General features: G+C 41.8%; 1 protein-coding gene across 5 annotated transcripts in view; it reads right to left on the bottom strand.

The window, feature by feature from the left end:
- GLYATL2 (glycine-N-acyltransferase like 2) overlaps positions 1-22505 on the bottom strand; it is a 116325-nt gene extending 93820 nt beyond the window's left edge. For 2 of the 5 annotated variants that reach the window (XM_064364867.1, XM_012471438.3), the window contains exon 1: positions 22175-22501. The gene's annotated coding sequence lies outside the window, so the exon portion shown is untranslated. Of the gene's footprint in view, positions 1-4557; positions 6645-15866; positions 15990-22174 lie in introns of those variants that run through there. The other 3 variants (XR_010338307.1, XM_064364866.1, XM_064364868.1) reach the window with 3 other exon arrangements.
- Between the last annotated feature and the right edge of the window lie 1582 nt (positions 22506-24087).

Raw genomic sequence — 24087 nt, 5'->3', positions numbered from 1 at the left:
TTAATATTTTATATATATATATATATATACATATTATATATATATATACATATTACATATATATAGATATATAAAAAATGCCAATAATTGAGAGTATTGGGGGCTGTTTTCTTTAATGAAATTTCCTGATTAGAAAACTGTTAGATAATTATGTGGATGTGCAAAACATGTACTAGAGCTCAAATACTGATTTTACCTTGGCTTTTTAAATTTTTTAAGCAAATCTCATGCCTCACTTCAAATGGTTAGCTCACTTTTACACTTTAAAATAATTTGTTATTTGTCATTCTAAATGTCTAGGATGGTATACCTTCATTACTGACAAGGTAGTTCTTCTTCTCTGCCTAACTAGATAGTGGTAAATACACTGTTAAAAAAGGAAAAAATATGTGTAGTTCCTCTACAACTCAAAATTATTCAGTAAACATAATTTATTTCCTTCCATGCTGCCTGTGACATAAACCTCCATTGCAAATGGCAGTAGAAAATTTCAGTTTTTCAGTTCTTTTCTCTAATTGAGGAATAGCTAACACTTTTCTAGTAGATGTGAAGAGTAGCTTGCTCAGTCTTCATCCCCATCCTCTTATGTTCAGAGTCTAGAAAGCTAGAAGCTATATATTTTAGACTGATTTGCAACTAAGATTCTGAATACAAATGAGATTCCTCCAAACAGATACTATTTGTAAGATAAAAGTAAAATGGGGGTTCTCTTTCTTCCACTCTGGCAAGCTGGGTCATAGAAAAGTGAGTGTCTAGAGATAGTAATGCTGCTGACTACAGTGTCAGTGTCTAGTCACCAGTTTCATGGATATCCACAAGCAGTTTCAGCAGTAGCAACAACCAGAAGCAGTGTTGCAATGTCTAGTCATTGATTTTGATGGAGTGGAAAGGTGTTTCTGATGGCAATGATTTCCTAATTCAGTTTCCTGATTTCTGGATTGCAGGTAAGAGATATGTGTTCCTGAACTTAATAATTCCAGTGTTGACCTCCTGATTCTCACTGCTGTTATCATCCTAAAGATGTCTAGCACTTGATCTTTGTATTAAATCTCTTTAAACTGCACTCAACCCTGACTGGTATACCTTCCTTGACAAATTGCAATTGGTTGGACTTTCCAAATATGTGATAGTCTCAGTTGTGCAAAACCTTAAATCTGACCTACAGAAATTGTTCATTCAGAAATGCTAATCTTTATTCAAAAGAATACTGAATTTCAGAACAAACAAATCAGGAACTTAAGCAAGAGAGAAGTTTATTTCTCATATAATAGTCCAAATGCACTATCCTTTGTGGTCATGGGAGTTCCAACCTGTGAGATATTATTACGTCAATGAGGCTATACTATAGACCTCAACATGCAACATGGGCAAAACAGCTGCTAGACTAGCCAACATGCCTGCACTACAGCCAGGAGTAATTAGGAAGAAGGAGAAAGCACCTCTTCCTATTAAAAACACCATCTGAAAACTGCATATACCATGGCTGTTCACACCCAGTGTTCACAGCTCAGTTACATGGCTAACTTCACTGGAAAGGAGGCTGTGGAATGTAATGTTTATTCCATACGACCAGATGCCTAGCTTAAATTCTATAACTGGAATAAGGGGAAAATGGACATTGGGCAAACTCATAGTCTCCTAAGAGAAGTAACCAGGAGTTACTCACCACCCATCTCACCCCTCTAGTACATGTATGTCCTCTCCTTTCCACATATGACGTATACTTACCTGCTTCCCAAGATGATCCAGATTTTCTGGTCAATGTGTATTGCTCTTCAGCACATCCGAATGAGGCTCCCCGTGGTGCAGAGACTTGTCTCCATTCCCCCTGCTCCACTCACATACCCAATATACTATAGTGGAGTATGGACATAATCTAATAAATTTTTATTCAGAAAAAGGAGAAATGGGAAATATAGCAGCCACAATCCTATAGCAATGACCAAATTCTGTTGTACAGGAATTTACAGGATGTCCAGTTCTGGCAGGGGAGTACAATTTTTGGTTAGCTCATACTGCAAGTCCTGATTACTTCTCTCTGGAGTTGGGATGTCCTTGACCATTGTCCTTCATGGCCCCAGACTTTGTCCTGCAGGGTGTTCTCTTGTGTCTGTTTATAGTGGCCATTTATTTTTAAGTCTAGTTATATTGATCTAGTATTTATGCGCAGGAAAATTCACTCTTTTGATGTACAGGTCAATGAATTCTGATACAGACATACAGATGAGTAATTACCACTATAGTTAAGAAATAGTACTTTTTATAAAATAAAACTACAGTCCTGTCAACATGCTTACAAAACTTCAGTGGTTATCTTTTCCTAACTTCTATATTTGTTCATTTTTGTTTTACATATGAATTGTTCAAGTCAGAATCAAAAAAACTCTATATATTTGGTTGTGTGCGTCTCCAAAGTCACGATTTAATGTGTATATTTCCCTTTTTATTTTTTCTAATATTTGCTTATTGTAGAAAGTCATGTTTTCTCTATGAAGTGTTCCACATTCTTCACTTTACCATTTATTCATGTGATGTCCATTTAATGTGTAGCTGTAGACCCAGTATTTCTTGTAAACTGGTAGTTAGAGCTAGAGGTTTAATAATATTCAGCTTTTACTTTTTCCCAAGAAAACTTCCTGGGGGATGCCAAGGGATTTCCATCCTCCTACCTGCATTTACTGTGGGCCAGTATCTGATTCATATTTGCATGAGCATTATGAAATTTATTATAAATACCACTGCCTTCCCAGGACTGAGTGTTAAATGTAGCCCCTTCATTTTGGCCAATTTATCCCATTTGGAATGGGTGTATTTACCCAAATCTTGTACCCCCATTGTATCCAGGAAGTCACTAACTTGCTTTTGATTTTACAGGCTCATAGGTGGAAGGGACTTGCCTTGTCTTAGATGACACTTTGGACTTGGACTTTTGAGTTAATGCTACAGTTATGTAAGACTTTGGGAGACTGTTGGAAAGGCATGATTGTGTTTTGAATAGGAAGGATAGGAGATTTGGGAGGGGCCAGAGGTGGAATGATATGGTTTGGCAGTGTCCCCACGCAAATCTCATCTTGAATTGTAGCTCCCATAATCCCCATGTGTCCAGGGAGGGACCCAGTGGGAGGTAATTGAATCATGGGACAGGATTTTCCTGTACTATTCTCATGATAGTGAATAAGTTGCATGAGATCTGATGGTTTCATAAAGGGCAGTTCTCCTGCACACACTCTGTTGCTTGCCACCATGGAAGACAAGCTTTGCTCTTCCTTTGCCTTCTGCCATGATTGTGAGGTCTCCCTAGCCATGTGGAACTATGAGTACATTAAACCTCTTTTTCTTTATAAGTTACCCAGTCTCAGATACTTCTTCATAACAGTATGAAAATGAACTAATACAAGTTCAAAGTTCTACAGATCTCTAGGTCAGGGGTAAAATGCCTCCAGTCTCTTTGCTAAAGCATAACAAGAGTGACCTTTGCTCCAGTGTCAAATAAGTTCTTCATCTCCATCTGAGAACCCCTCAGCCTGTACTTCATTGTCCTTATCACTCTCAGCATCTTGGTCAAAACCATTCAGCAAGTCTCTAGGAAGTTCCACACTTTCCCACATCTTCCTGTCTTCTTCTGAGCCCTCAAAACTGTTCCAAACTTTTCCCATTACCCAGTCTCAAAGTTGCTTCCATATTTTCAAGTATCTTTGTAGCAGTGCCCCAAACTCCTGGTACCAATTTCCTGTATTAGTCTGTTTTCACACTGCTATGAAGAAATACCCAAACTGGGTAATTTATAAAGGAAAGAGGTTTAATTTACTCACAGTTCCAAATGGCTAGGAGGCCTCACGAAACTTATAATCATGGAATTAGGGGAAGCAAATATGTCCTTAGTCACAAGGTGACAGGAGAGAGAAGAGTGTATGGGAATAGCCCCTTATAAACCCATCAGATTTTATGAGCACTCACTATCACGAGAACAGCATGGGGGATCAAATCACCTCCCCCATTATCCACTTACCTCCCACCAAGTTCCTTCCTTGATACTTGGGGGTTATGGGGATTAAAATTCAAGATGAGATTTGCATGGGGACCCAGACCCAACCCATATCAGTTTGGCTTTTATGGGGAACCTGACAATTTGGAAGACATGGCTGAGTAGCTGACCAGACATTTGAGTTTGAATCATGAAACTGAGGGAGGAAAAAGTTAGAGTTTAAAGCCTGTCAAGTGGTAGGGAACCTGGTAAACACCATAGAATTTTGGATGGGTAAAAAGTTGTTGTACTCAAAGAATAAAAATGTTCCAGAAATATCCCAGCCTTCACAGGGACACAAGTCAATTTGAAATCATCTCAATCCTGATTAAGTTAATGTAATCTAGGATTACAAGTGACCCCCCACCCAGCTGCCTCCAAAAATTAATGGTAAAGTCTCTTTTGAAGAAGGTTTTATCATCCTGGGCTTCTGATTTTTCCTACAAGACAAAATTTGCTACCAAAAAATGAATGTAAATCTTGGACTTTTATAAAAAGGTAAGGAACTTTTACTGACAAAATTAATCAGGAAAGATGGTAGAACTGTAGATTTAATGAGAAAAATGTGACAGTATTTTATCCAATACTAAAATGTGAGATACATATTTTAACTATAAGTATGTACCTATAAGCCCATTCAAGGGCTCACAGTACTCATTGAAGTGATGAGCCTTCTTTCTTCATTACTACCTGAAGAGTAGAGGATTGGATCCTACTCTCAGCACAGACTCATTCTTTCCTTACCTGAGCATGTAAATTGACATTTCCTGTTTTAGATTTTATGTAACGGAAAGAAACAACTGTACAACTAAAGGTGAAGTATAACTTTAATGAAAATTGTATCTTTAGACATTTTCATAAAGCCATGTACGCTCTTATTAAATTCTGGAACCCAGTCCTCCTCCTGCTACAACCACACACATTAATGTTTTCAAATTACCTGATCCTACTATTGCAAATAAGTCTCCACTGAGTTATGCATGGAAGTATTTAATAGGGTAAATCCGTTGCAAAAACTTATTTTTAAATAGCGTGAAAATAAAGCAAGCCCTTCTTGGCCCCAATTCTGAAAGCCCTGTCATATCACTGCTTGAGCTTACCTGCTGTATTCCCTATGCCTCCATCCCTCTGAACTGAAGATGGGTCCCACAAGATGGACCAGCCACACAATGGTTCGAAGTGATTATACTAAGATTCATTTGCCACCTAAATTTTAGGTAAAATTTGTCACTGGAATTTTCAGGACCTCAGCACATAGACCCTAGAATTTTGCAAAAGCAAACACATCTGAATTTGGAATCTATATCTTAAATGTTATCACCTCTGTGACAGCAGCCCTGAAACCCTCTCTGTGCTACCACTGAAGCCTGTTCACTTCTGTATTATGGTTATAATTCTTTTTTTTAACTTCTATTCCTCTACTAGATTGTGACTTAATGGATGATGAGGACAGTGTTACATTTATCTTAGCAATCCCAATGCTTGACACTATACCTGGCATGCACTAAAAATTTCCTCCATAAAGACTGAATAAAATTTATAAAAGGATACTTTAGGTTTACAGGTCATAGACATAAATTAGTGGAAGATAACAGCTATCCCATAGAGCACATTAGAGATACTGGTTTTCCAACAGCTACATGGAGTGGAACCACACAAACCAGCTAAAGGTGAGGCCCTGCAGGTGCGGCTTCTTCAGCACTTTCTTTCTGTCTTTGCTACATGATTCTCATGAGCTGCATCCAACCTTGTAAAGTCAGCCAAGAAGAGAAAATCAGAGGCTGGTCCATTCCTTGCTGATGTGATGATATGAAGAGTCATCCTTTTTGAACAGATCTCATTGGTTTCTGTAGTTTTTGTTGTTGTTGTTGTTTTGTTTTTATTCTGGTCAATCCAATCATGTGTTCAACTACTTCTTCAATGGCCTACCAAAGGAAAAGGGGCTGAGTATATTAACTAATTCCCAGGCTTCAGGGAGCAGAAAATGCCTGCAATTGGTTTGGGCATTGCAGTGTGCTTTTGCTCTTGTTGACTATAAAATGTTTAGGAAGAAAAATGAAAGTTAAGGAATTTAACTCCCTACTATATAATATATTGGTTTACAAGAAAAAAAATTGTTTCACACACACACCCACACACACACACACAACATAAATAAATATATTTAAAGACCTGACCTGCTGTTTCCTTTACAGGGCCAGAAATACTTAGCAGCTAAATTAATAAAAGCAGAGGATCTTGGAAAGTCATTTGGGCTCTTGCAGAGTCAAGAAGGTCTTGGAGAGTCATTAGGACGGTGAGGCTTGGAGGAGAGAGGGACGAGTTTCTGTGTCCTGCAGTAGAAAGAAGACAGAGTCCACAGCAGACTGTGCACCCCAACTAGTCCCTGCGGCTCGGGTGCTTGAACCTCAGGCTACAGCTAGGACGGGCGAGTGGTTATTTCCTTTTCTGGAAGGAGGAAGGTAGCAGCCTCTGGAGGTGTGGCAAAGCGGACATCCCCTTAACGGAGGCTCCTTATGAGGGTGTTACCCTCGTAGTGGTTCTTTGCCTTCCGGGTCTTGGACTGAGCTGGAGTCTATGATCTGGTTCTTAGGAATCCCGATCTCACAACACTTTTGACCTGAAGTGGAAATGAACATCACCTTTCCCTGCTAGTGCTCGAGTAATTTGGTAATATTTATCAAAACCTTAAAAATCATGCACAACCATCCAGACAGTATATATCAAAACACAGTTACATGGTAGCAGTAAGAGAAGTAACAAAGGCAAAGGCGCCATACCATTTCCGGAGCGTTTATGCCAGGTACGTCTCCACGACCATCCCATAGGCTACCTCATTTAGCCTCATGCCCTCTATGAGACAGTATTAGCAGGCACGCGATGACAGAACCAGGACAGAGGCAAACAGAAAGATGTGATGGCCTTCAGGGTCGCACTCAGCAGAGTGTTCTGTCTACATTTTACTGCCCAAAGCCCAACATTGATGGGGTAGGGAGAAACTGCAAAGGCACCTGGCAACAGGTGTGTGTACAAGGAATGGGGAAGATCTGAGAACAATTTTCCACACTTGGTGACTAGTTCTTCCAATTCTCCAAGTACTTCAAACTAGACTACAAAGCAAACATGTATATTTAATGTAGAATGTGTGTGCATTTCAATATATTGGATAGGCTATGAGATATGACCTCGAAAAGCACTAGGCTTAGATAGAATATTGCATTAAACTGCTGTGGGTCCACGAATGTGAGAATCATATTCATTCACTTCTGTTCCCCAATATCCAGCATAATACCTGGCACAAAGTAGGAATTAACATGTCTTTTAAATGAATGAAAATATTTTGGAAATGGTATTATTTGTGTACCTCTTCTGTCTTCTGCATTTGAGAGCAGAACTCTTAACATTTTACCCTTCATAGAATCTGGCACCAGATCTTGTAAATTGCCACCAGAAATTTATACCTTGAATAGATGATTGGATGGATGAAAAAAGAGTAAAGCAGGAAGAAGTAAGGCACTATGCCTTTTTGCAGTTAGATATGAGAGGCAGCCATCATTCAATAGAATGAGTTTGGCTTCTAGTTTCAAATGGGACAACAAATCCTCATGAGGATGTTTCTGCACAATTATTTACTAAAGCTTTTTGTGAAATGGCTAAGATAATCTCCCCTTCCCCACAAGGTTATTAAGAGTATTAAATGAAATAGACACATGTAAATGCCAAGATCAGGGAGGAACTCAAAGCAGTACAGCAGCAGATGTCATTTCCCTCTACACACTCCTGGTCCTTCCCTGGGCAGACATAAAGTGTTAGCCAGGCCAATGAAAGCAGTGAAGCAGCCAAGTTGGACTTTGCCAAGGGATCCCACACCACCACTACTCCTTTTAAAAGTTACTACATCCAGCCAAACTAAGCTTCATAAGTGAAGGAGAAATAAAATCCTTTACAAACAAGCAATTACTCAGAGATTTCATCACCACTAGGCCTGCTTTACAAGAGCTCCTGAAAGAAGCACTAAACATAGAAAGGACCAGTACTAGCCACTCCAAAAACATACCAAATGGTAAAGAGCATTGACACAATGAAGAAACTGCATCAACTAACGGGCAAAACAGCCAGCTAGCATCAAAATGGCAGGATCAAATTCACACATAACAATTTTAACCCTAAATGTAAATGGGCTAAATGCCCCAATTAAAAGACACAGACTGGCAAATTGGATAAAAAGCTAAAACCCAGCGGTGTGCTGTATCCAGGAAACCGATCTCACACACAAGGATACACAAAGGCTCAGAATAAAGAGATGGAGGAAGATTTACCAAGCAAATGGAGAGCAAAAAAAAGCAGGAGTTGCAATTCTAGTCTGATAAAATAGACTTTAAACCAACAAAGATCAAAAGAGACAAAGAAGGACATTACACAATGGTAAAAGGATCAATGCAACAAGAAGAGCTAATGATCCTAAATATATATGCACCTAATACAGGAGCACCAAGATACATAAAGCAAGTTCTTAATGACTTACAAAGAGACTTAGACTCCCACACAATAATAATGGGAGACTTTAACACCCCACTGTCAATATCAGACAGATCAACGAGACAGAAAATTAACAAGGATATCCAGGACTTGAACTCAGACCTGGACCAAGTAAACCTAATAGACATTTACAGAACTCTCCACCCCAAATCCACAGAATATACATTCTTCTCAGCACTACATCACACCTACTCTAAAATTGACCACATAATTGGAAGTAAATCACTCCTCAGCAAATGCAAAAGAACGGAAATCATAACAAACAGTCTCTCAGACCACAGTGCAATCAAGTTAGAACTCAGAATTCAGAAACTAACTCGGAACTGCACAGCTGCATGGAAGCTGAACAACAGGCTCTTGAATATTGACTGGATAAACAAGGAAATAAAGGTAGAAATAAAGATGTTCTTTGAAACCAATGAGAACGAAGACACAACATACTAGAATCTCTGGGACACATTTAAAGCAGTGTCTAGAGGAAAATATATAGCAATAAATGCCCACATGAGAAGCAAGGAAAGATCTAAAATCGACACCCTATCATCAAAATTGAAAGAGCTAGAGGAGCAAGATCAAAAAAAAACTCAAAGCCTAGCAGAAGACAAGAAATAACTAAGATCAGAGCAGAACTGAAGGAGATAGAGACACAAAAAACGCTTCAAAAAATCAAGAAATCCAAGAGCTGGTTTTTCAAAAAGATCAACAAAATAGACCACTAGCCAGATTAATAAAAAAGAAAAGAGAGAAGAATCAAATAGATGCAATAAAAAACGATAAAGGGGCTATCACCACAGATTCCACAGAAATACAAACCATCATCAGAGATTATTACAAACAACTCTATGCACATAAACTAGTAAACCTGGAAGAAATGGATAAATTCCTGGACAGTTGCCTCCTCCCAAGCCTAAACCAGGAAGAAGTCGAAACCCTGAATAGACAATAACAAGGGCAAAAGTTGAGGCAGCAATTAATAGCTTTCCAACCAAAAAAAGCCCAGGTCCAGATGGGTTCACAGCCGAATTCTATCAGACATACAAAGAGGAGCTGGTACCATTCCTTCTGAAACTATTCCAAATAATCTAAAAAGAGGGAGTCCTTCCAAAATCATTTTATGAGACCAACATCACCCTGATACCAAAATTCGGCAGAGACTCAACAAGAAAAGAAAACTTTGGGCCAATATCAATAATGAACATAGATGCAAAAATCTTCAATAAAATACTGGCAAACCAATTGCAACAGCACATCAAAAAGCTTATCCACCATGATCAAGTAGGCTTCATCTGGGGATGCAAGGCTTGTTCAACATATGCAAGTCTATAAATGTAATTCACCACATAAACAGAACCAAAGACAAAAACCACATGATTATCTCAATTGATGCAGAGAAGGCCTTTGACAAAATTCAACAGCCCTTTATGCTAAAAACTCTCAATAAACCAGGTATTGATGGAACATATCTCAAAATAATAAAAGCTATTTACAACAAATCCACAGCCAATATGACACTGAATGGGCAAAAACTGGAAGCATTCCCTTTGAAATCTGGCACTAGACAAGGATGCCCTCTCTCATCACTCCTATTCAATATAGTACTGGAAGTTCTAGCCAGAGCAATCAGGCAAGAAAAAGAAATAAAGGGTATTCAATTAGGAAAGGAGGAAGTCAAATTGTCTCTATTTGCAGATGACATGATTGTGTATTTAGAAGACCCCATGGTCTCAGCCCCAAATCTCCTGAAACTGATAAGCAACTTCAGCAAAGTCTGAGGATACAAAATCAATGAGCAAAAATCGCAAGCATTCCTATACACCAATAGCAGACTTAAAAAGAGCCAAATCAAGAACAAACTGCCATTCACAATTGCTACAAAGAGAATAAAATACCTAGGAATACAACTAACAAAGGATGTAAAGGACCTCTTCAAGGAGAACAAACCACTGCTCAAGGAAATAAGAGAGGACACAAACAGATGGAGAAACATTCCATGCTCATGGTTAGGAAGCATCAGTATCATGAAAATGGCCATAGTGCCCAAAGTGATTTAAAGATTTAACACTATCCCCATCAAGCTACCAATGACCTTCTTCACAGAACTGGAAAAAACCACCTTAAACTTCATATGGAACCAAAGGAGAGCCCGCATAGCCAAGTCAATTCTAAGCAAAAAGAACAAAGCTGGAGGCATCACACTACCTGACTTCAAATTATACTACAGGGCTACAGTAATCAAAACAGCATGATACTGGTACAAAAACAGAGATATAGACCAATGGAACAGAACAGAGGCTTCAGAGGCAACACAACACATCTACAACCATCTGATCTTTGACAAACCTCACAAAAACAAGCAATGGGGAAAGGATTCCCTGTTTAATAAATGGTGTTGGGAAAACTGGCTAGCTATGTGCAGAAAGGAGAAACTGGACCACTTCCTGACACCTTAGACTAAAATTAACACCCAATAGATTAAATACATAAACATAAAATCTAACACCATGAAAACCCTAGAAGAAAATCTAAGCAAAACCGTTCAGGACATAGGCGTAGGCAAGGACTTCATGACTAAAACACCAAAAGCATTGACAACAAAAGTGAAAACAGACAAATGTGACCTAATGAAACTCCACAGCTTCTGCACGGCAAAAGAAACAGTCATTAGAGTGAATTGGCAACCAACAGAATGGGAAAAAATTTTTGCAATCTACCCATCTGTCAAAGGGCTAATATCCAGAATCTACAAAGAACTAAAACAGATTTACAAGAAAAAACAAACAAGGCCATTCAAAAGTGGGCAAAGGATATGAACAGACACTTTACAAAAGAAGACATATATAAGGCCAACAAACATATGAAAAAATGCTCATCATCACTGGTCATTAGAGAAATGCAAATCAAAACTACATAGAGATATCATCTCACGCCAGTTAGAATGGCGATCATTAAAAAATCTGGAGACAACAGATACTGGAGAGGCTGTGGAGAAATAGGAACACTTTTACACTGTTGGTGGGAGTGTAAATTAGTTCAACCATTGTGGAAGACAGTGTGGTGATTCCTCAAGGACCTAGAAATAGAAATTCCATTTGACCCAGCAATCCCATTACTGGGTATATATCCAAAGGATTATAAATCATTCTATTATAAAGACACATGCATATGAATGTTCATTGCAGCACTGTTTACAATAGCAAAGACTTGGAACCAACCCAAATGCCCATTGATGATAGACTGGACAGGGAAAATGTGGCACATATACACCATGGAATAGTGTGCAGCCATAAAAAATGATGAGTTCGTGTCCTTTGTAGGGACATGGATGAACCTGGAAGCCATCATTCTCAGCAAACTGACACAAGAACAGAAAATCAAACACCACATGTTCTCATTCATAGGTGGGTGTTGAACAATGAGAACACATGGATGCGGGGAGGGAGCATCACACACCAGGGTCTGTTGGGGGAGAAATAGGGGAGGGACAGTGGGGGGTGGGGAGTTGGGGAGGGATAACATAGGGAGAAATGCCAGATACAGGTGATGGGGAGGAAGGCAGCAAACCACACTGCCATATGTGAACCTATGCAACAATCTCACATGTTCTTCACATGTACCCCAAAACCTAAAATGCAATTTAAAAAAAGTTACTACAAAAGTAATCATTAGAAAGTTTTATATATAATAACAATGGCACTTTTAACTTGGTCACACATCTTGATTTAGCAAACAGGTATTGATTTTCAGTGACTTTCAATTATTAAGAATAAGTTATGGCAACAAAAAAAGAAATTTGTGTAGAATATGATGAACCTGGAATTTTTGGTTATATATATATATGTATACCTATATATATATAGGTATACATATATATATAGAGAGAGAGAGAGAGAGAAAGGGGGAGAGAGAGAGAGATAGCAGTAATGGCTTTTAAAATAAACTCAAATAATAATAGAAAACAAAACATCTCATGCATATCATAATTTTTTTTCTACAACAAAGCCTTGTTTTAAAAATGTGCACAAGGTTATGTACTTTTACATATTTTATATAATTTCTTAAAGATACATTATCAAATTAATATTTTCTAGCTGGAGTATCATATTCAAGGGTGATCGTAAACACTCCAAACACACCAACTGTTACAAATAATTATGTCTATGTGTATTATTATGTTTTCCATATTAAAATTAATCATAAATGATATGAATTATTGATTAAATTTAATGTTTATAGACTATAAATCTATGAAAAGTCACAAGAGCATTATTTTTACATACTTTTCAAGAAGTCAAATAACAGTGTAACCTTTGAGTATAACAGAATTCATTTCTGTAGCACAATTACAAATACAGGAATTATAAATACAAATGATACTCCATTAAGTCCATTCTACTTTTAACTGTACAACTGTTTACAGCCACAGGCAGGAATAAAAAGGTGTATATAGGTGTGGAAGAAAATTAATCTATGCTGTTACCTTTATATTTGACCTTGCATGTAAAAAGTAATTTCAAGAAGGGGTTTTCCCAAATAACCACTAACAAACAAGCAAGCGGAAACACAAGGAAAAAAAAAACTACTTACTGACAGCGACTTATATGTGGAGGAAAAAATCCCTTTGCAGCTAATGTTGGAAAAAGTGTTTAGTCTAAGAATTAAGAAATTGGCCGGGCACTGTGGTTCATGCTTGCAATCCTAGCACTTTGGGAGGTCAAGGCGAGCAGAATGCCAGAGCTCAGGAGTTTAAGACCAGCCTGGGCAATATGGTCAAACCCTGTAGCGACTAAAAATAAAAAAATTTTAAAAAGTTAGCCTAGCTGGGCATGGTGGTGCATGCCTGTCGTCCCAGATACTCAGGAAGCTCAGGCATGAGAATCGCTTGAACGTAGGGGATGGAGGTTTCAGTGAGCCAAGATTATGCCACTTCACCCCAGCCTGGGTGACAGAGCAAGACTCAAAGAAAGAAAGAAAGAAAGAAAGAAAGAAAGAAAGAAAGAAAGAAAGAAGAAAGAAAGAGAGAGAGAGAGAGAGAGGGAGGGAGGGAAGGAGGAAGGGAGGAAGGAAGGGAGCAGAAAGAAAGGAAAAAGAAAAGAAAGAAAGAAGGAAAGAAAGAAAGAGAAAGAAAGAGGGAGAGAGGGAGGGAGGGAAGGAAGGCAGAAAGGCAGAAAAAACAGAAAGAGTGAGTGAGCCTGTTTAACGAAGCATTGACACAGAACCCAGGCTATGATTATAGAATAGGACCTTCATAGTAATTGTAAGAATTCTGGTCTTTAGAAGACAAAAAAATTTAATAAAAAAGTTTAATGTCAAAATCACTTTTTAACTTGTTTGTAGTCTTTAGAGTGTGAACTTTATTTGGCTTAGATTTTACTAAGCTATATTTTGTAACTGAAATTGACATTTCATTTTTGCCTGAAATTAGTAGGAAAAACAATAGCCAAAGTTTGCTACAGAGAAATAAATGTCAATATTAGCTTTTTTTTGAAAAGGTAGGGAACTTTAATTAGTAATACAAGTTAAGAAAATAACGAAGATGTGAGATAATGAAGAAAAATATGTGAGAGTTAATTTTTCATCCAAAAAAGGGTTACGTTCCTATTACCTAAAGCCAAAATGTGTTTCACTGCAAATATACATAAAGATTAAGAATTGTTATTTTATGCCATTTCCCCAATAAGCCAACATATAACTTATCAAGCCATAAATGTTTTTAAAAGAAATATGATTAACATTATACAAAATGTTATAAAACTTTCAAAGAATGTTGATAGATACCTTGGTACATAGTAGGTTTAGTTGCACAGATATTACGCGGAGGAATATATTTTATATCTTCTATAATAACAACTTTTTATTATCTCCTTGTGCACTAATATTTCAATATATCAAAATCATTTGAATAACCTTTCTAGTAAATCTCAACTTTGTAGATTGAAAATTTTTTTAAACTTTATTTAAGTTTGGTGGTGCATGTGCAGGTTTGTTATATAGGTAAACTCGTGTCCTGGGGATTTGATGTACAGATTATTTCACCACCAAGGTGTTAAGCCTGGTACCCATTAGTTATTTTTCCTGACCCTCTCCTTCCTCCCACCCTCCACTCTCCAAAAGCCCCCTGTGTCTGTTGTTCCATGTGTTATCATCATCTAGCTCCCACTTATAAGTGATAACGTGAATAATGGCCTCTAGCTCCATCCATGTTCCTGCATAGGACATGATTTCATTATTTTTTATGACTGTGTAGTATTCAATGGTATAATCAGTTTTCTTTTCTGTCTTTTTTTTTTTTTCTGACAAGGTTTTGCTCGTTGCCCAGGCTGGAGTGCAATGGCGTGATCTTCGCTCACCGCAACCTCCGCCTCCCGCGTTCAAGTGATTCTCCTGCCTCAGCCTTCCGAATAGCTGGGATTACAGGCATGCACCACCATGCCGGGAGTAATTTTGTATTTTTAGTAGAGATAGGGTTTCTCCATGTTGGTCAGGCTGGTCTCAAACTCCTGACCTCAGGTGATCCACGCACATCAGCCTCCCAAAGTGCTGGAATTACAGAGCCACCGTGCCTAGTCCATACTCAGTTTTCTTTATCCAGTCTACCACTGATAGGCATTTAGGTTGATTCTTTGCTATTGTGAACAGTGCTGCAAGGAACATATGTGTTCATGTGTCTTTATGACAGAATGATTTATAGTCCTTTGGGAATATACCCAGTCACAGGATTGCTGGGTTGAATGGTAGTTCTGTTTTTAGGTCTTTGAGGAATTGCCGCAGTTTTCCACAATGGTTGAACTAATTTACACTCCCACCAAGTGTATAAGCATTCTTTATGGAAACAAATTTTATCAGTATCTTCAATTCTTAACACCCATGTTTTAGAAACTGTTAAGCCTATTGTCCTTTAACCACTATTTGCATACACATTGAAATGTAAAACAGGGAAAAGAGATAGAAGTCGAAGAAAGGAGGAAGGGAGAAAGGGAGAAAAGAGAGAGAGATGGAAAGAAATGAAAGAGAGAAAGAAGAAAGAAAAAAACGAAAAAGAGAAAGAAAGATGAAAAAAGAAGGAAAGAAAGTGAGAAAGAAAGAAAGAAAGAAAGAAAGAAAGAAAGAAAGAAAGAAAGAAAGAAAGAAAGAAAGAAAGAAAGGAAAGAGAGAGAGAAAGAAAAGGAAGAAAGAAAAAAGAGTAACTCATCTGTGAGGAAAGTCCGTTCCCCACCAAGTCTCAGACGCCTGCACTAGTGACTTTTAGGGACTTTCCCCTCCAGTCCCTTGGAATCTAGCACTTCGGTCAGAGAACAGAACTCACCTGCTGAATGGCGTGTCTGGCCAATCGACAGAAAAATACTGGAGTTTGTCTTCTCTCTTTAGACAGCAACTCACCTACTGCGGAAGCGGATTGGCTGCGCTGCGGACACGTGACGGCGTGCACCTATAAAAGAGTGATTGGGACGGCGAGCCGAGGGAGTGCGCCAAGCTTACCCAGCCACAGCGCTCCTCCTTGACGCCGCGAGCAGGACCCTGTCTCACTGGCCCCGCTGCCCACAGCGGTCCTTGCCTGCTTCTATTCTCCCGGTTTGCCCAATCCCGAGTATTGGGAAGCGAAGTCGCCTGTAGATTGGGCTGGGCAGGCCTGGAGAGGGAGCGGGAAATCTAAACTCAGGAGTGGGAGGAGCTGGGACGCTGGCAGCAGAGCCACGAAGGCAGCTTTCTCGCGGGGAGCAGAGATGGAAGTCGGGGTGCAGGGGTGTGGTTGTCCCTGCCTGTAAATCATGGCTGCCGAGTAGGCGCTGAGGCACCAGGCTGGGATCTCTACTGCAGCACACAGGAGGTGCTGAGGCTAGTTGGGTGAGTGGGGAGATTCAGGCACTTCCCAGGGGGCGGCATGCCCAGCAGGTGGGATAGGCCCTACAACCAAGACAATCACGAAGAAGCCGCGGATGCAGGAGGAGTAAACGCCCTTGTCATAAATCGATTCTCCAGATGTTCATCAATATGCGCAGACGCTTATGGCAGTGATGAAGATGATATGGGCCCTAGGAATATGCATCTCGAAGCTTGTAAGGTTGACCGACAGGAGAGAGAGACAGACCTAGAGTCAGGTTTAGCAAATTTATTTCAACCTGCCAGGCAGGCTCACCACAGGTAGGGAAGGCAGCAGCCTGGCTTACAGACTATGTGGGTTATATAGGGGGTTTGCAGGTAGCTGGGTGCTATTCTAAGAAAAACTGCATCTTGGTTCTCAGGGCTGACATTCTGCTTAATCAGGTCAACATCCTGGGTTCGAGAGCCGGGTGTGACCATGTCCTGGAACCTAGGCGCCCTGTTTACAAGTTTTGAGGCTGTTTTTGGTGAGAACAGCTTAGCAAGGAGAACGGGAGGGGGTCCATGGGCTTGCCTTGATGTGACCCTAACATTCCAGTCTTTTGTTACATATATAAAAGGAAAGAGAAAGGGGGCATTGTTTGTTTTTAGCTGCTTCGTTCTGAGTGGGGACCTTTGTGAGATGAGGCTGGCTTGTAAGTTGGTAGTCTTGGAACACCATCACATCTTATACGGTGCGGTGGGTAAAAGCCTATTATTTCCTTCTGTAGAAACTGGGTGAGAAGGCGTAAAAGGCAAGGGCCAAAGACTAAGAGGAGGAGGAGAGTTATGGCAGGACCAAGGAGGGGAAGTAGCCATAACTTCAGAGGGCCCAAGAGCTGAGAGACCAAGCAGGCAGGGGGGCCAAGCAGAAGAATTGTTATCTCTTATTTTCTGGGTTTGTCTTTGAGCCTTTTGATAGCATTTTGTACTAACCCAGATTCACTGAGGTAGAAACAGCATCGTTTATTTAAAAACAATTGTTTTAAATTGTTTATATAAAAAGCACAGACTTCCTTTTTCAGCAGTGAGGAGGTCTAGGCCTCTGCGGTTTTTGTAGAGTGGTTGCTGCTAAAGAGTCTAGTTGGTTTTGGAGGTGAGTGATAGAATTTGCTAGTTATGTTCATTGCAGCACAGTTTACAATAGCAAAGACCTGGAACCAACCCAAATGCCCATCAGTGATAAACTGGACAGGAAAAATGTGGCACATATACACCATGGAATATTATGCAGCCATCAAAAATGATGAGTTTGCGTCCTTTGTAGGGACATGGATGAACCTGGAAACCATCATTCTCAGCAAACTGACAGAAGAACACAAAATCAAACACCACATGTTCTCACTCATAGGTGGGTGTTGAACAATGAGAACACATGGACACAGGGAGGGGAGCACTATACACTGGGGTCTGTTGGGGGGAGTGGGGGGCACAGAGGTGGGGTGGGGAGTTGGGGAGGGATAGCATGGGGAGAAATGCCAGATATAGGTGAAGGGGAGGAAGGCAGCAAATCACACTGCCACATATGCACCTATGCAACAACCTTGCATGATTTTCACATGTACCCCAAAACCTAAAATGCAATAAAAAAAAAAAAAAAAGAATTTGCTAGTTTTTTTTTTTTTTTTTTAGTGATGGTTGGAAGCTTTGGGAGAGCAACTAGAAATATGATAATGAGGTTCTTAGGCTTCCTGCTTCTAACCTGACACTGGTTGTGACTCTAAGGGCTACTAATAAGGGAACGAATTCTATTTTGAGTGGGGGAATGGGTGTGTAGTGTAGCAGGGACAGGGAGTTCTTAGTTTGGAGGGACAAGGTTAATGTTGCAGGTAAGGTAGTCTAGGGTGCAAGTACCCGTCTAGTTGGTAGAGAGAAATAGGTTGTGGATCTGCAGGGGAAGAAGATAAGATGCCTGCGGTGTTAATGTAAACAGACAATTGGATTGCGAATAGGTGTTGGAGCGTTTAGGTTCCTTGTTTGGAGGGACTTGGTCCAGCTTTAGCAACCTAGAGTGAGGAGGAGGAGAGAGAGAGAGAGACCCCTTTGAGAGCTCGTGTCTGGGAAAGGGGTTTCCATGTGTAAGAGGCAGGAGGGGAGGTCACGAGGAGGGGCTGGGTAAAGAGGCCATTAGCTTCAGGGGAAACTGAATAATTTACCTGTAGTGAGGTATGGGAAGAGGAATGGGAGATGGTTTGAGTTGAGCCACAGGCAGGGGGAGGGATGGTGCCTACGTGTATGTGTCGATTGGAAGAGGTGACACATAAAGGGGCTTGGCCAAGTTTGGGGGTATGTAGGATTGTGGGACTTTGGATGGCAGGGTGAGGGAGTTTTTCATGCTCATAATCGGCAGTCTACACGGAGAGAAGTTTGGTAGCTCTGTTAGCGAGGACAGTGGGATAGTTTTTAGTGAGGGTCAGGGCTCTGTCTACAAAGTCAGAGCCTTTTTGGATGGTTTATGAGAAGCGAATGGGAATATGGTCCTAGGGCTGAGAAACTGGGATAACTGAGTAGGCAGTAGAGGAAAGGGAAAAACAGCAACAGGAAGCAAGTGTAGAGTTGGTTGGAGTGCAGTAACAGAGAGAGAGATTGAGAGATTGTTTGAGTCTTGTCGAAGTAAGAAGGGACTTTAAGAGCCAGAGGCAGTGGGGCTGACTATTAAGAGTTAGGAAGTGGAGGAAGAATTGGAGTCTGTATTTGAGGGAAGGAGTTGATAGGGGTTGTATGGGGAGATGGCCACTTTTAGAGAGTTTATGAGGCGGCTGATAGAGTTCTATGGATACTCAAACTCTCCTTGCAGATGAGCAAGGAATAGGTGAGTTAAGACTTTTGTTGTTGTTTTTCCTGTGGGAATGGGGAGAGAGGAGAGGACTTTTAACGTTTGGTATGCTATGGGGAAAGGCTGTTCCTCTTAGCTGATATTTAGGGATAAGAGGAGAGTGGAGGGCCCCTTGGGAGGAAGTGACAGAGCATACATGTCAGTCTGAGGTTATGTCTTTTAGTGTGGTAAATAGGTGGGGGGCAGAGAAGTAAGGGCGAAGGAGAAGGTACAAGAGGCGTGCACTGATAGGGAAGGATTGGTGAAGAGATGCTAGAATGTTCTTGGTTTGTTCTTGAAGGAGGATGAGTTTTTGATTTTTGACTATCCAGTTTCCTTGGGAGGAGGCTTTTTGTTGTAACAATGAAGATTTTTCGGTGGGGTAATACTGGGGTTGGATTGTGGGGGTGATGAGGAGGAGAGGGGCAGGGGCAGAGGAAAGGGAGGGTTCTTTTGCTGCCTGGTCGGCTTTTCTGTTTTTTTTTTTTTTTGAGATTTCATCTGATCCTGTTTGGTGTCCTCGGCAGTGTCCTCCCTGCTTTCGCTGGGAGGTGTGCAGCTTGGTGGAGTTGGCAAATAAGGGGACCTTTAGTGATAGGGGTTCCTGCCTAGAATGGAACTAGGACAGCAAAGCATGATAAGGAAAGAGTGTGAGAAAATGGTAACAGATAGGGAACAAGTAAAGGTTTTGGTGGCACGTGGATGCCAGATAAGTTCATCGACCTCCACAACCGAGACCTGTGAGGGAGGAGTTTGTCCTTAAAATTCAGGTAAAGCTGAATAGGTGGCCTTGGTATTGATTAGAAAAGAGATTGGCTTACCTGCTGCTAATAGAGTTACCCTAGGCTACGATACAATAATGGCAGATGGAGCCTGGGGCCCTGGGCCCCATCAGTCTTCAGCAGCTAAGCCATGGAGCTGCGGGAGTGCAAGCGATTTTTTACCTTTTGTCTTGGTGAAGGGGTTGCAAGTTGGAGGTACAGGCTTTTCTGTCTGCCTGTTGAGAGGACAGTCAGACTTCCAGTGACCTGTCCGCTGGCAGATGGAGCAAGGGCTTTTTGGTGCCCATGGATTGGGACATGCCTAATGGCCTTCCTTGCTGCGCTTGAAACATGCCCTCAGAGGTGCACTGCTATCAGGTCTTTTGTGCCCCTGGGTGCCACAGCCAGGCTGTTTAGGTTGGCAAATGGCTGCTGCTAGAAGCTGGTATTTAGCATGATCTCCTTGGGCCTTGTCTGTTTTATTTTGTTTATCCCTGTTATTGAAGACCTTGAAGGCCCGATTAAGGAGGTCTTGTTGTGGGGTTTGAGGGCTATCTTCAGCCTTTTAAAGTTTGTCCAGAATGCCTGGAACAGACTGGGAGATAAAATTAGTTTTAAGAATTATGGTGCCTTCTCAAGGGCAGAATCAACAAGAGTGTATTTTTGGAGGGCCTCTGTAAGGCAGGAAAGAAACTGGGCAGGATTTTCGTCTGCCTTTTGGGAAATTTCCTTGAGTTTTTCAAAATTCACAGCCTTATGGGCAGCTCAGTTAAGGCCTGCAATAAGGCAAGTAATTATCTGGTTACAGGATGCTCAGCCTGGATCTGTGGGCTTGTATTCTTAGGCTAGCTCTTCCCAGTGGATGGTGGCAGCTTACAGGGGCTTAGCAGGATCTTGCCGATGAAGATTGTGGGTATGTGCCTGGGCTGCAAGCCACACAAGGGAGAAGGGGACATGGACACGGATGATCCTTTTAGCCTCTGCTACCTCCTAGAGGGGAAGCAAGGGAGCTGGTTGCTGGGCATGTTGGGCTTGAGGGGTAGAGACCAGGAGGACTCAGGGTCAGGATGGTTGGAGAGAGAGGAGGAAAGGGGTAGGGCTGAAGCAGGGGCATATGGTGGAGGATCATGATGCTTCAGTGGGGGATTATGATGTTGTCGAGAAGGAGGAAAGTTGGCGGTGTTAAGGGAAGGGGAGTCGTCAGCTGGGGCTGTGGAGCGTGGCAGGAGAGGAGTCATTGGCTGGGGCTGTGGAGCGTGGCAGGAGAGGATTCGTCGGCTGGGGCTGTGGAGCGTGGCAGGAGAGGATTCGTCGGCTGGGGCTGTGGAGCGTGGCAGGAGAGGAGTCATCGGCTGGGGCTGTGGAGCGTGGCAGGAGAGGATTCATCGGCTGGGGCTGTGGAGCGTGGCAGGAGAGGATTCGTCGGCTGGGGCTGTGGAGCGTAGCAGGAGAGGAGTCGTCGGCTGGGGCTGTGGAGCGTGGCAGGAGACTCGTCAGCTGGGGCTGTGGAGTGTGGCAGGAGAGGAGTCGTCGGCTGGGGCTGTGGAGTGTGGTAGGAGACGAGTTGTTGGCTGGGGCCATGGGGAGGGTGATGGGGTGAGTTGGGTTTGGGGCTGGCAAGGAGGATTTCGAAATCAATCAGGATTTGAAAACAGGACTGGCAGAGGGAAGGATGGCTGCAGAGAGTAGAGAAAGCCTGAACATAAGGAATTTTAGACTATTTCCCATTGCGTTGGCAAAAGTTGTTTAAGTTTCTAAGTATATTGAAATTATAAGTGCCATTTTTGGGACATTGGGAGCCATTGTTTAATTTGTATTGAGGCCAAGCGGTATGGTAGTAAAAGATAAGCCTCTTAGGATGGACTTCCACAAGGAGGCCGAGAGTATTAAGATTACACAGGAGACACCTTTGAGAGAGGTAGACTAAGAGGCTCCAATAGCGAATGGAGGAGGGAGGTAGATGAAGAGACTGCCGATGACAAGGACCGCGAGAGAGGGCGTCCTCTGTCCTGCGGGCTTTGTCTGGAATAGAGGAGGTAGCCACATGTCAGGCGTCCCTGAAAAGCAGTAACCGGAGGCCTGGAGGCCGGAAGAAGCCCTTGGTCTAGTGCTGGGTCTTTCTGGAAGGCAGAGACAGTCAAGGGTTCAGGGTAAATGGCAAGAGTCTCTCTTACTCACCGTAGCTGAGGCTCTGATGGTGGATGAGGTTGCCAGCTATGGGAGAGTCTGAGATTCCTGGGTCTAGAAAGAGGTTCAGACTGGGGGAGCTAGCCACGGAAGAAAGGAGAGTGGCCAGCACCTACTCCCGCCCTCGGTTTCAGCACCAAAATTCTGTTACTTGAAAGCAGTGAAGGCAGCAGCCTGGCTTGAAGACTATGGGGGTTATATAGGGAGTTTGCAAGTAGCTGGGAGCTATTCTAAGAAAAACCGCATCTTGGTTCTCAGGGGCTGACATTCTGCTTAATCGCGTCAACATCCTGAGTTCAAGAGCCCGGTGCAACCACATCCTGGAACCCAGTTTCCTGTTTACAAGGCTAGAGGCTGTTTTTGTTAGAAGCTCAGCTTAGCAAGGGAGAACGGGAGGGGCTCTATGGGCTTGCCTTGCTATGACCCTAACTATTGGAGAGACCAGCTCCTAATAAATCAATGTGGGTTTAAGATCTCTCAAAGTGATCGAGTGGTCGGTGAAAAAGAAAGACAAGGAAAATGTTTTCCTTAAAGCTGGGCCCAGGGGAGACACCATATAATGCTGCTCCGTGGATGTCTGACATTCCCTTGAAAACCTGTTTTTTTATTGTGCTCCTTTGATAGGGGTGGGGGAGCGAGGTTAAGCAAAGTTTCAGTGATAATTATACAAAAAGAATACATTTGCAAAAACTGGTGCACAAAAATCACAACGTGGTATTATAAAAGCAGAACAATGTAAAGATAACTTTCTGTGTGTCAGCATAGAAATCATACACCATAGCAAGAATATAGGTTAAACATAAACTCATGATTATAAGCAAAAACATATTGGTCTCACAGCTACAGGGGGAACAGGATCTGACACAGGACAACCAGCCTGACCACAAAAACCGCAAGAGGAGGGGGCCTCCACGCAGACCTGGAGGAGCAGTGGGAGAAGAAAGACTTTTACATCTTTATCTCAACCACAGAGACAGACACCGCTCACGCGTCTGTTTATAGGCTCTCCATGAGGGTCCCATTCCCTTTCCAGGGCCCTAATCGATAAGCCTTTCCTGGGAAAGGAATCTGGGTAATAAGCCTCTCCATTACACATCCGTTTATAGGCTCTCTGCAACGAGAAGCCTATTACAAGCTGTCATCTCTCTCTGGCAATCAAGCTGTGTGGTCAGTCCCTTTCACAGAGTTCCTGTTTTTACCGGAACAGTTCTGCAGAGCTAAAGCTACAAGTTGCAGCTCAGCAGAGCCAAAGTTATAAGTCACATCTCAGCATTTCACATTACCCTTCATTTTCCCAAATATAATCAATGCAGTAAGTAACAAGCAGCACAAAGCAAATAACTCATTTCGGGGAAACCACATTCTAAGAGAATTTACAGGTTAAAAATCAACAACGATCTCTTCTTCTTATTTCAGATGGCTTGGGTTTTGCCAGTTCTTCCAGAAGCTTGGGGTTGCTCAGTCACCACAGAGGGGTTCAGAGTATTCCCAGCACCAAACAAAGCTGATAATCAAAGAATATTGGAGGGGTTTTGCAAGGCAGCCTGCTGTTAAAGGACCTGCATTCTGAGTGTCCCTGCCTTTCCGGGGGTCCACAAAAGCAAAAGAAAGGAGAGAGGGAGAAGGGGAGAGGTGCATGTGAGGTTTAGGCTGGAAGAGGCATGGCTAAATTAAAAGTGAAAGAAAGTAATTGGTTCACAGACAACCTTTCCCAAAAGGCAGGCGATTCAAATCCCTAGTCCCATCTGCTCCTCTGGAGCTCTGCAGCATTTGCTTCTTCAAATAAGAGCGGGACCTGCTTTGAGTGCTGGATTCCAGGCCAAGTGCTGGCAAGTCACACAGTGAGCCAGCACACAGGGCGCTGGGGTTCTCCGAGGGGTGCGGGCTCTGGGCAGTGCAGCAGG

Source organism: Aotus nancymaae, unplaced genomic scaffold, assembly GCF_030222135.1.
Source record: "Aotus nancymaae isolate 86718 unplaced genomic scaffold, 86718_ANA_hifiasm-v0.15.2.pri h1tg000059l, whole genome shotgun sequence".
NCBI classification, from domain to species: domain Eukaryota; kingdom Metazoa; phylum Chordata; class Mammalia; order Primates; family Aotidae; genus Aotus; species Aotus nancymaae.
The sequence above is the reverse complement of the archived record's forward strand: the minus strand, read 5'-3'. Positions and strand labels throughout refer to the sequence as shown.